Here is an 11,829-nt window from a genome sequence, read left to right on the forward strand (position 1 = left end):
TCCAACTTATACAGCTCTGTAGAAAATGCCACAGTATGAACTACGGAAGGCCTTCTATATTAAAAAAAACAAAAGACACACACACACAAAAAAACTCATGGCCATTTTTTTCCCTGTAGAGCTGTCATTTTGCGCTTTCCCAGAATTTCTCTCACTTTATACACTTTCAGTGTTTTTTTTCCTTTCCTTACTCTGTTTTAGTTAAATCCCCCACGGTATGATCAATCATTGATGATCCCAGGTGCCCTAATGCCTCATGGGACATTCTAATTTGCCAGCCAGTCCGTACGTAGACTGCGCCACACTAAGTGTCTCACGCATGCACACACACACACGCACACCCCCACACGCACGCACACACCTTCTGCGTCCCAGCCCCTCCTTGCATTTCAAGATCAGAGTTAAACCATATTGCTCTCCCAAATCTCCCTCTCGCCTTAGCTCTTTCTTATCTCTGCTCACCTGCTCTTCCCCCACTGGACGAGAGTAGCTGAGGCCTCATTTAAAAAAGCAACGGGGTTCCCTAAGCCATTAGCCATATTAGTGTTGGGTCCATGCCCATGTCCTTCTCGAACAAAGACATCTTGATGCTTCGTGGAGCAGTTTGGTTGGAATTTGTCAGGCCTGACCGATTTGTAGGGCTACAGTCTGTTGGAAATGTAGTCTGGTTGTGCTGCCGTCTGATAGTGAAGCTGTTTTTGATGCTCACATATCCATTATAATTATTTGAGACAGCCTAAGGGTGTTGAACTCTTTTAATTCTACATATTTTTAAATCAGTATGCTGAAAAAAAAAATAGATTTCCGGTTGCACATGTTTAAAATGTATTACACTAACACATATTTGTTTATTTTTGTTTTTTCCACATTTAATTTAATCACATGTAACCGATGTACATGTTCAAATGAAGTAAATCCAAAGGATTTTTTTTTTTCTGTGAAAGAGGCCAACTACAGCTGACGGTGACACTGGTGGCCATTCATTTTAAAGAGATGACAAGTAAATGAAAAGGGTGTTGTCCTTGTGATTAATGACATCTAGAATCCTGTGCCTGCTTTCCTGCAGGTTTTATCGGGTGCTTAACCCTTTGGCAATAACTCCTTTGTCTCCAGATCACAATCACACACCTCTGAGCTTTAACACAGCCAAGCTCCTCTCATCAATCATCTTTGATTTTTCTGCCAGCGATTCAGATATGGGGCAATGTTGAGATGTGTCCGTGTGTGCGTGTGCGGGTGTGTGTGTGTGTGTGTGTGTGGGGGTGTGTGTGTGTGTGTATTGCACGTTGAGCAAGATGGAGAGAGCGCAGTCTATTAAGCATTTGACAATTGAAGACCTCCCACTCAAAAACAACCTGCTTAGATTGTCCTCCCTCTTCCAGGCCAAAGAAGCTGAGGAGGGTAGAAGCTGGCTTTAAAGGCATGTCTCTGGGGGCGTTCTTTTACTTACTAATGAAGCTGTCTGTCACTCAGCTTGCTGACAGAAGGCCAGAATATCACACCCACCCGCATCCATGCCAAAATGCCACTCATTTGTCAATAGAAAAAGTAAGAGGAAATTGGAGTCGTTTATTAGAACATGCAAAGTGATGTTCATCATTTAGCTTCAGCATGTCCATTTTGGTGTGTTGTGAGGGTGTCTAATCAGAAAATCATTATACACTCTTTTAATTTTCATTCACCTTGCATCCTAATATGTCCTTCACTGTCATCTTTGAACTTTTAAAGCCTTATAATATATTCTATCCCTTTTAACCCCTTTGTCATTGACCTTTTGGAAACACACTGAAGATTTTTCATCGTGATTGATTAGTTTATGGAGTTGTGTAGGTTCATCCATACCTTAAAAACTACTCACTAGTGTTTCACGACACTGTTGAGGGTCCTTGCGTGAGCACAGAAAATTGAATTTCAGTGAAGATACAGACATTGATCGACAAAGTATTCATTAATCATAACGAAATCACTCTCCACCATACAGTATTCCACAACTCACCCTTTTCAATTTTCATGATGTACTTGTGAAACTTTACGACATAAATATTCCCTTTATAATTGCCCCATTGTTTGAAGATCATAAACCGTTCATTCTTTCCTCAAAAGACAATCACACTGCAATCATTATGTATGTACCAGTCGCTTCCCAATAAGCTTTTGATGACTCTAATGGGAGATCAACAATGAAAGGTGAATTAATAACACCCGTCACTGGTGCTTTTTCAGGGATCCAGCAGGATTATGTCTGCATGGGTGCTCTGGCCTTATATGAAACATTGTCTGGGATGAAACACACCGTGTATGCCAGCATAATGTTAGGACCAAGCGTTTGGTTGTCTTTTTATTCTTGTTCAAGAATCTTTTGCTTAAGGAATGACTTCTGCCTGATAGTCCAATATTCATGTCAAAGACTTGCATTTGCTGACAAGTAGCTAACCTTACCAGTGCCCATCCTTGCATGTTCTAATACAAATCTTTTAGGAATGACTCGCAAACAATTCCCACATTATTATTTTATTCCTTCCCAGACTGAAAGAGTAGACAGTCTGGTGGTAGAACAACTGTCCTTTCATCAGTCTGCCAGCGGGGTTAAAAGTTCAGCCTACCTCTCTCAGATTTGCTCAAAGCCCAGATTGGCACTCCTCAATTATAAATAAATAAAGCAAATCAGAGTGAAGTAAAATGCCCCCGACAGCACATAACAGTTTAATGAGTTATCTGTATGTTGTTTTATCTACCATCCCATCAAGCCAAATTGATTTTGTCTTATTGAATCAGGTAACAATACTGAAACATTCTCTTCACACGATAAATAATTCATCTATAATTCAGCTTGTTGGTTTAAGCAAAAAGAAATAATGTCCAAGGAGGTTGTCGTGAATCAGTTTTTTCAAATCACACAAACCTGAACGAGTTATACTACAAATATGGACGTGTGGTGCATTCAACTTTGTTTTTTGCTTCTGCTAATCACATGCTAATCTAGGTTATTATTATTTCTAATTACTGTAAATAGGGATATAACTACAACATTTAGGGCTGCACATTATAAATTTATTGCAAAGTAAATATTCTTCATTTCATTCATTTTCACCGTTACGAATAAATTGAATGAAGTGTGGAGCAGATGTTAGTCATCAACACCAAATATTTAACAGTACGCAGATTTGCATGTGCTAGGAGAAAATGTACTTGCATTGTCTGAAATTTAGGGGCAGTCTGGAGTCCTGTCTATAGTCTTAAATCTGATAATTCCATTCATTCAATTTCTATACTATATAGCAAGGATGTCAAACCCATTTTTGTCACCAGTAGCGTTGCATTCATGCTTTCCATCAGGGTGCGTTACGGCTATGTAACCATATAAATGGTCAATTAAATCAGATTACATTGACAAAACAGATGGTTGGATCACTAGTTTTGAAATCAGAAGAAAAAAAACCCGAGGACTTTGTAACCCTCACCGCAAAATCTATACTTTATTAAAAGTGAAGACATTTGGCAAAGGGGCAGCAGTAGTTCATTGTGTAAGGATGTGAGCTTTGGAATTGGTGGATATTAAGTCACACTATGGGCAAAAAGAGTATGTGTGTAAAAAAAATCAATAAATAAGAAAAAAAAAATGGCTATTAGTTGTTGTAGAGATGCTAGTCCGCGTGATGGCTATTGTCGACTGGCAACTGGTGCCCTTTAGCTAAACCCGTCCCCACCACTCCTGACAAGTGGTGCAAGACATTGATTTATTTCACTCTCTATATGGTGTGCAACACCGCATATATATCAGCGTGAGTTGAATTTCCCCTTGAGGGACACCAATTAGTACAATAAAAAAATAAATGTGGTACTGACTAGCAAAAAAAAAAAGGCAGAAGCACATGATTTCCATTTAATGATCAGGTCGGATCTGCTCACCGTGAGTTGGATATCTGTGCTATATTCCAGAGGTCCCCAACCACTGATTCGCTACACAGTACTAGTCACCCTTAACCCCCAACCCCACCCCAAACCCATTCTCTCATCCACCCCCATCACATGGCTGCTGATGACTCTTCTGGTTGATTCCGGTCCAATTTGGACCATTAGCCATTCAATCACAGGGCAATTGCAGATCGGCCAATGAAGGGAATTCATCTCATTCTACCCAGATGTCTCAAATGTAAGCGAATACATGACCAGTTGCACACAAGGAATCTTTGAGTCAACTTTTACACAAGTGAGAACAGGCACAAGTTTGGATTTTGTATGACTTTTTTGTTTGTTTGTTTGTTTTAATGTGGTAGTTTTGTACTGAGGCAACTGAGACCCCAAGCCTGGTTAAACATTTAGAAAATGCTTGGTATCCAGATAGACGCTTAAGATAGCAGCCACGGTGAACAGAGAGGCGGAGAAGGGTCAAGGATTAAGTGAGAGGGTGAAATAGAGGAGAATGGAGGACTGGTTTCACTTAACATGTTATAAGTTAAAGGTTTGCCAGGGGTCACGTGCTCTCAAACCTGTTCATGAATAAAACAAAAATCATGAGCTCAAATTCTCCTCTATTAAGTTCCTCTGGGAATAGATGTGGATTCATTGGGCTCTTTCAAGAGCTCCTGAGACTGCTTTTCATAACTATAGAATTGATTTGAGGCTCCGCGGAAAACAGATGCGGGCATATTAGTAATAATGCTCTGGTTCTGTGTCACAAGCCTTGCGACTTGATATGGGACCAGCGTGTGGAATTCAATAAAGCAGCAGAAAACCAGGCTCCATGTTTCCCAGAGCCCAACCATAAAATTAACTGACCGAATAATGTTGTAAAAACAAGTTAAGTAGCATCCTTGCCTTTGGGGGACACGTGTATTGGTTGACCGCAGACAGTGTGACAAGCTGATTAAAATGCCCACAGACCAGGAGAGCGAAACGTCCACTCTGCATTTGCTCAACCCAGTCTGGTTGTCACGACAACCGAGGGTGACAAAGGCCTCCCTCAGACGATTGAGTGCAGTGAAAGGAGAGGTGGGCGCGCATGTGTGTATGTGTGTGCGTGCGTGAGAGATGGAAAGAGAGAGCGAGAGAGTGACATGGCGTGATGTTGGCTGTACAAGCGGTAGGTGGTAATGTATGCACACTGTGCACAAACAAATGAGTAGGCAAGCACGCCTTCTTAGCATTCTGCGACACAATGACCCTACCATCGTGTCCTCGATGACGTCAGACTTCATCTGAGCATATGGCCAGACTTCATTGAGAACTCGCACTTGCTACAGAAGTTTTTGAGCTTTCTGTGTTCAAAGCAACGGAATACAAATTGTTTCCATGCCTCTGCCACACAAGTTGGTGTGCTAATTTCTGGTGGCACACTAAAAGCCACTCATTTGTTGTTAAACTGTATTCAGCAGTCGTCTTAGCTTTAACACAGTCGTTGAAACGCACCCTCCCTTATACCGCCCAAAACAGCACAGACCATGCCAGTAGTTTGATTTGCAAAGCAGCAGTGAATAGAATCAGCAACATGGCTAGAGGCGTAACACTTTATTAGTAGCAGCTAAGCCTTCAAAACAAAACCACCCATCAGACATGTTCGAAACCAGGGCCATTTGCCTTTCTTAGCTGTCCACTTGTCCTATAAAAAAGTTAACTTGGGTCTCAGCTGTTATTGTCAATCACAATCCCCCTTGTCACTCTTACGTTAATGCCATCTGTCTTTCAGGTTGGAGTATGTTCACTTGACACCTTGGAAACCCAAAGTGTGATGATGTATTTCTATAGCAACATGTCGTTATCTGTTCCCTTGCCTCATATGGGATCATAACCCCTTGATAATATCTCAGTTAAGTGTTTTTTGTCTGCCAACTCTCTGATCAACATTTTTCTGGTCCATCTCCTGTTTGCCAGGAAATGGTAATGATGTAATAGCCGTAATAACAATAGACAATAGACCCAATAAAGAGACTTTAGCTTAAAGAAGTGAATACACAATACAGTACTAATACATTATTATTAGTTTTATTTGTTCTCTATCCAAGCTCATAACTCGAATTTCTGGTTTATAAAAAGAACATTACCCATTTAAATTGAATGAATGCCATTATTCCATTCCCACCCCACAAAAAAACAAAGAAAAATGTCAATGATTTGCAAACTATAATTTGAATAACACATTTAAAAACATAAACAATTCATAAAATAGGATATAAAATAATTCATAGGTTTCTCTCTAAATATCTTTGACATAATTGGTGAAAAGCAGGTGGACTGAGAATAATTTTCCCGTAGTACCGACTAGTGGAGAGATAGGGTTTTATTTTGGTGGAATGGCACGTGTGTATTCAGCGTAAAAACGGAGCTAACTTAATTTTCCTGCCAGCACAAATGTAATCTATTGTGTTGTGGCCGTGTTGCGCCTGTCTGGGCGTGCCGGCATACGATGCCTGTTGCATTTTCATTTTGTGTTTGCACACTAGCTTGCCTCGCCCCACAGCGCATTTGACAATTTGGTGCTAAAAGTAGACACAATTTTAGACTGGCTAAACGGTGGTCTAACGCGATTTTGGTGAATATAGTTGATGCCCAGGCATACATATTCAAGCGCTCTGCAGACGTGCGTGGTGGACTTTGCGGTATTTTATTCATAATTTGACGCCAGCATGGGACAATCCTTTCGAATTGTTATGGAAATCAAACCTGACTCCCATGCAGGAAATTGAGCTAAATGCAGAGCATGCTTGCAATTTTTAGTTGTAGTTGTACTACTTAGGTTCTGAAAGTGGCAGTGGAGCGGACTACCAAGTGTTAGACAACTTAGGCAGATTTTTTCACAAACCGTGGGTCTGCTTCCTGAGTCTACATGTGCAGCACATTTTTTTCATTTTATTTATTTATTTTTAAATGGATCGTCACACCACAATTCTACTCTACACTTGGGACAAAATCTTAACAGGGACATGATATAAGGTTCAATGACACATTTGTATAAAATCCGCAGTATTTTTGCTGACATTCATGTATTTAATCAAATTGTCCTACGTGTTGAATGCAAATCTTATTTGATTCTAGGCTTAACACCTGCTTTTTCCTGGGAGAGTTTGTTGGGTGAAAGGATCCTACTATAAATCAGCCTCAGTTAGTGTGTGTGTTTGTGTCTGAGCACTTATGTGGATTCGTGTGTCAGCTCACTTTCCAAGGGAAGTGGCTTTTATCCTGTGTCCGCTCGGGCCGACCTCTCGGCCAGAGAGCAGTGAAAGGGACACTATTCCCTCCAGCGGCGGCAACAGAGAGCTCCTTCAGTCCACCGGAGGGGCAGCGAGAGATAGAGAAAGAGAGACCCTTCTGTAATCGCATGTGAACTGAGGACAGAGTGATGACCATTGACTGTAGAGAAGGTGACGGAAATGGAGAGGGGCCAAACATGGCTACATCTGCCTTTCATAATGTTAGCGCTTTCACTTATCAAACCGCCCGGCGCCCACACACAAACGCAAAACGACACTTAGTCAAGATGCTCTTACCTGACGAAGCTGTCAAGTGGGAAAGGTGCCACATTACTGTTTTGAGTTTTATTTAACCGCAGGTCCATTGGAGTCCTAACCTGTTGAAGCACCATGTTTGTTGCTTCTGCATGAAACTGAAAAATGGTCATGTGCTATAGTATTATGGAAGTGTTCCAACTCATTCTGTGCGAGTATATTGCCTATGACACAAAGTGCTCCACTATAGAATCCTGACTGAGAGCCACAACTTTTCTACTAATGTTGTTAATGTGTTTTTCAAACTGATGTTGACTGTCAAACTGATGGTCGGCCTGCATGGAAAAAAAAATGCAATATGCGATTTGGGTGTCAAATACAGCTAAATACATCAATATTATTGGGGTATTCAACATGTACCTCAAGAAATTTTATTTTTACTATGAAATGTAAAGAATAAGAAAAATAAGAAAATAAGAAAGATTAATGTATTGTTAGTTAAATATTTGGAATTCCCCTCAATAATGTTCGATTATTGGATGGCTTATTATTAATTATTGGATTATTATTCTTATTGTCACTTCACATCTTTGGTATACGTAGATGATCAAATCAATATTATTTGAAGTGAATACATTATTTGTAGGACCAATTGAGTGAAATTAGATAATTTTCCATTGCACACTTGATGATAACTCATGGTCCATAGAACAGTATTGTGCCTTGGCAGCAGGGTATGAGAGTTTTGAATTGTTTATATTATAGTTAGTTTTATTCCAGTTTTACTTTTAATTTGTTTGTTTTAATTAGATTTTGGAACATTTATTAGTTTTTATTTATTTTTTGAGAATGCTTTGCTTTGTTTTTTAATTTTTTTTATGAGTTTTAATCTTAGTTTTCTTATTTCTAAATGTTGTATTTCTCGAGTGCAAGATTTAAAAAAAAAAAGTTGCTTTGGCGTTTTCTGCAATAAGTTAAACTACAATTCTCAAACAACTGACCTTGCTTTTTCTGTAGCTGCGGATGCAGCAATACCGAAATGTCCCCCGAATGCTTATGCATTGGATTAGTAGACAAAAACAAATTTAATTGGTTTTATAAACTTGATTTAATTTCAGTTGATTTTTGCTTTTTATGAAGCGTTTTCATTTTTCTTTTATTTAGTTCATAAATGTTGTTTTTTTTTTTTCAGTTTTAGCTTTTCATTAGTTTCGGTTAGCTACGTTAACCTTGCATGGTACACTGGGAAGCTACCTGCATGTTTTTCTTTGAATAGTGTATGTGCCTTTATCAGTGTTGGAAATCGCAAAGAAAATACAAAATACACCGAAGACCACAAATCAAAATCCTTCATAATGTGATTCTAGTATGCTGTTGGTCCATTTTGAGCAGTGGTGGAAATGTATGACTTTTTGAAACTCTCGACCCATTTAAGCTACAGTAGGTGAATTTTACAGCCAAGCACATTCCTGACACCCTGGAATTTCAACCTATCATTCTGAGTGTTTTTAGTTTTCTGTTGTTGCAGTTGTAAAACAAACTGCATTGCTGACTTTATATCCCCCAGCAATATTGTTCAACCAAAATGGAGGGAAATAAACATTTCATTTTGATTGGAGGAGTAATGAGTCAGGAAAGGAGTTTTGTGATGTTGTCCAGCCTGAGTGCATCAAGTCACACTTTCCAGATAAATCTTGCAATGATGTCACGGTAGAAGCAGATGATATTGCAGGGTGCCAGCGTCAGTGTTCTTGTAAAACAAGTGTATAAGCAAAACCCGTTTTGCATACCCTACTTTTGCTCAGCTGAAGTGCAGCCAAAATGCTTTTGATTTATATTTAATTATTCACATTCCTTCATTAACTCTGTAATAAAGACTCTTTGAGACCATCTTTTAAAGCTGTTTAAAAACAGCAGGGATTCAAATAACCTCAGGTTTTGCAGATGAACGCTGTATTGACAATAATGTATAGGAAGCAAAGTAAACGGCATGATTACCTTTAGGTTGTCTTAAAAACAAAAACAAAAAAAAGCTTTGGCAAAGCTGCCATACCTTCACAATGAACACATAGAATGGACCCATAGAAACACTGACCAACTTTCTAGCACCCACCAAATAATTGTATGAGTATGTGTTGGTTTCCTGAATCGGACCACCTCACCTTTGCACTTGCACAGGAGCCTCAGGGTGCCATTTCTGCTCAGTGACCAGGGCTGCTCCAGCCTTCCCGGTTTTCATGTGATAGCATTCTAGCCCCGAGCTATATTTCAATTTTTGGGTAAGTGCATGTCATGACAGACTATGGCTGAACCACTGTGTCTACAAATATACAACAGACCCCAAAGAGACATGGAAAACCTCATCCTGCTTTTATCTTCTAACTTAATTCTGGCTGTTTTGCACAGCCTTATAATGTGCCTGTTCCGCATCTTCTCACTAAGTGTCTGATTTTGCTGATCTCAACCCGACATGTTACTTTAATGTATCCTGTAAATTGGATGCATGCATGCTGCTGTAAATGTGCAGAGTTTGGGGCCCAAACCCAAGCCAAGCCACCAGAACACAACAAAACAAGGCCAGGCTGCATGGCTCCAGTCCCAAAGTCTCCCGCTGCACCGCTACTGCTGACCCCCGCATATTTTATGGGGTCGTAGTCATTCAGTGGGTTGTCACGGCTCATTAGGGGCTTTAGTGATGAACTTCCACAGTAGAGTCTCTCACTGATTTATGAATGTGAACAGACAGAATAGATATAAGAATGTGTTGGCCAATAGGTCACAGAGGAACACGTTATTAAAGAAGTCCATAGAAAAATGTGATGGATTTGTGAAACATACAGCAACTAAGGTAGGACATGAATCGAACTATTTCTACAATTAATGAATTCATGAAAGAGGAGTGTGGTGTTGTTTGACTTCAGTTGTTTTGACTTCAACTTTCAGGTCAATTGCCATGAGAACTCGTTTACTTTCATGCCTCTTTTTAGAGCCATGAACCATCCTAGAATGACTTGATGTGCTTCACCCAGTAAATAAAGCGGTCACACACACGTACAAAAAAAAATCCCAATTGCAACATCCCAAATTCAACTTTCACTCCATCGTTTCACATAGCCCACAGCTGTATTAGGCTTTCCCTCCATGTTCCTCGTAGTTCCACATCACAGACTTGTCACATGGTAGCTCACGGGGAACCAGCAGATCTGGTTGGCAAAAAGAAGTTCCCAGAGCGATGGGGTCATTTGCAAGCTTTAAATAAGTTGACCGCTGCATGTTTGCCGGTCAAAGAGCAGGTGAGGACGCAAGCATAGTGGGAATCTTTCCCAGCCACATTCTGTTACAATAACTATTTAACTGCACTGTATTTTAAATATATCTATCGGGAGCAAGAAAACTGCTTTTTCAGTTTTCATAGTCTCAAAAGTACTGATTGTGATTGTACTGATTCTGTAGTACACCAATTGCTGTCATTACAGTATATTTAACCAACACTATGACAGAAGGCATAGAGGTTTATGCTTATATTTATTCAGCTCATGAATAAGTGAAAACATAAGACAGATGCACCCCCACGACAAGACATGCAGCGTAACACTTGCAGCTGCTCCTGGATGGCCTCCGGTCATGCAACCATCTAGACACTCTTTTATCGACCCCCCTCTTCTTTGTCCTTATTGTTGCCCCAGTGAGTAGAAAAGAGTTGGTGAGGTACTGTAGATAGGCGCACGTCTCTTGTCTCGTCAATCATGTCCCATTGCAAAATCGTTGTATGTAATGATGGACAAATGAGCCTTATGTCACACGTAGAAAATATTCCACTATCGGTGTTGTCAAGTTATAAATAACACCTGTTACCAATGAATATCAGTTTAAATGTTGGCTATTTTAACGTCTGTCTCTAAGCGGTTTAAAAGGTTGGGTAAAACTCTGTGGTGATTGGGTGTGTTTCATTCATTCCTCTGACCTTTTCTCTGTGAGGTCAGTGAATCTGCTCAATAATTAAAGAGATTTGAGTTGAAATGGGAAAGCTCTCAGTGTCCACAAAGTACTCTCGCAGAGGTGTTGAGTGATGGCTCTTGAGATGGGAAATGAGAGTTGTTTTCAATCTTCAAGATGTAAAGAACACTGCCCTCAGTTAAAACTGTGTGTGTAATCTGATCGAGGTGATACGTAGATGAATAATGGATAATATATGGTCATTATGCAACTTGCTCCAATCTCTTTCTTGTGTCATGTGACTCATTTTAATGTCTGAACAAGAAGGTTAAATATTTTTTTATTCTTGATCTTGACAGGCGGAGAAGAAATGGGATATGATTAGGCGGTGGGAGTCTTCGTCTTAACAAAGAACATAGATGGTAAGCCATTTTCAAATGAAGACTATTAA

The 11,829-nt window shown here is 39.8% G+C and overlaps 1 protein-coding gene across 1 annotated transcript in view; it reads left to right on the top strand.

Moving 5' to 3' along the window:
• plxnb1a (plexin b1a) overlaps window positions 1-11,829 on the top strand; it is a 49,156-nt gene that overhangs the window by 13,319 nt on the left and 24,008 nt on the right. The window contains exon 2 of the mRNA XM_088290671.1: window positions 11,738-11,800. The gene's annotated coding sequence lies outside the window, so the exon portion shown is untranslated. The remainder of the gene's footprint in view (window positions 1-11,737; window positions 11,801-11,829) is intronic.

Source organism: Idiotropiscis lumnitzeri, chromosome 3, assembly GCF_059441095.1.
Source record: "Idiotropiscis lumnitzeri isolate Australia: NSW breed Sydney's pygmy pipehorse chromosome 3, RoL_Ilum_1.0, whole genome shotgun sequence".
NCBI classification, from domain to species: domain Eukaryota; kingdom Metazoa; phylum Chordata; class Actinopteri; order Syngnathiformes; family Syngnathidae; genus Idiotropiscis; species Idiotropiscis lumnitzeri.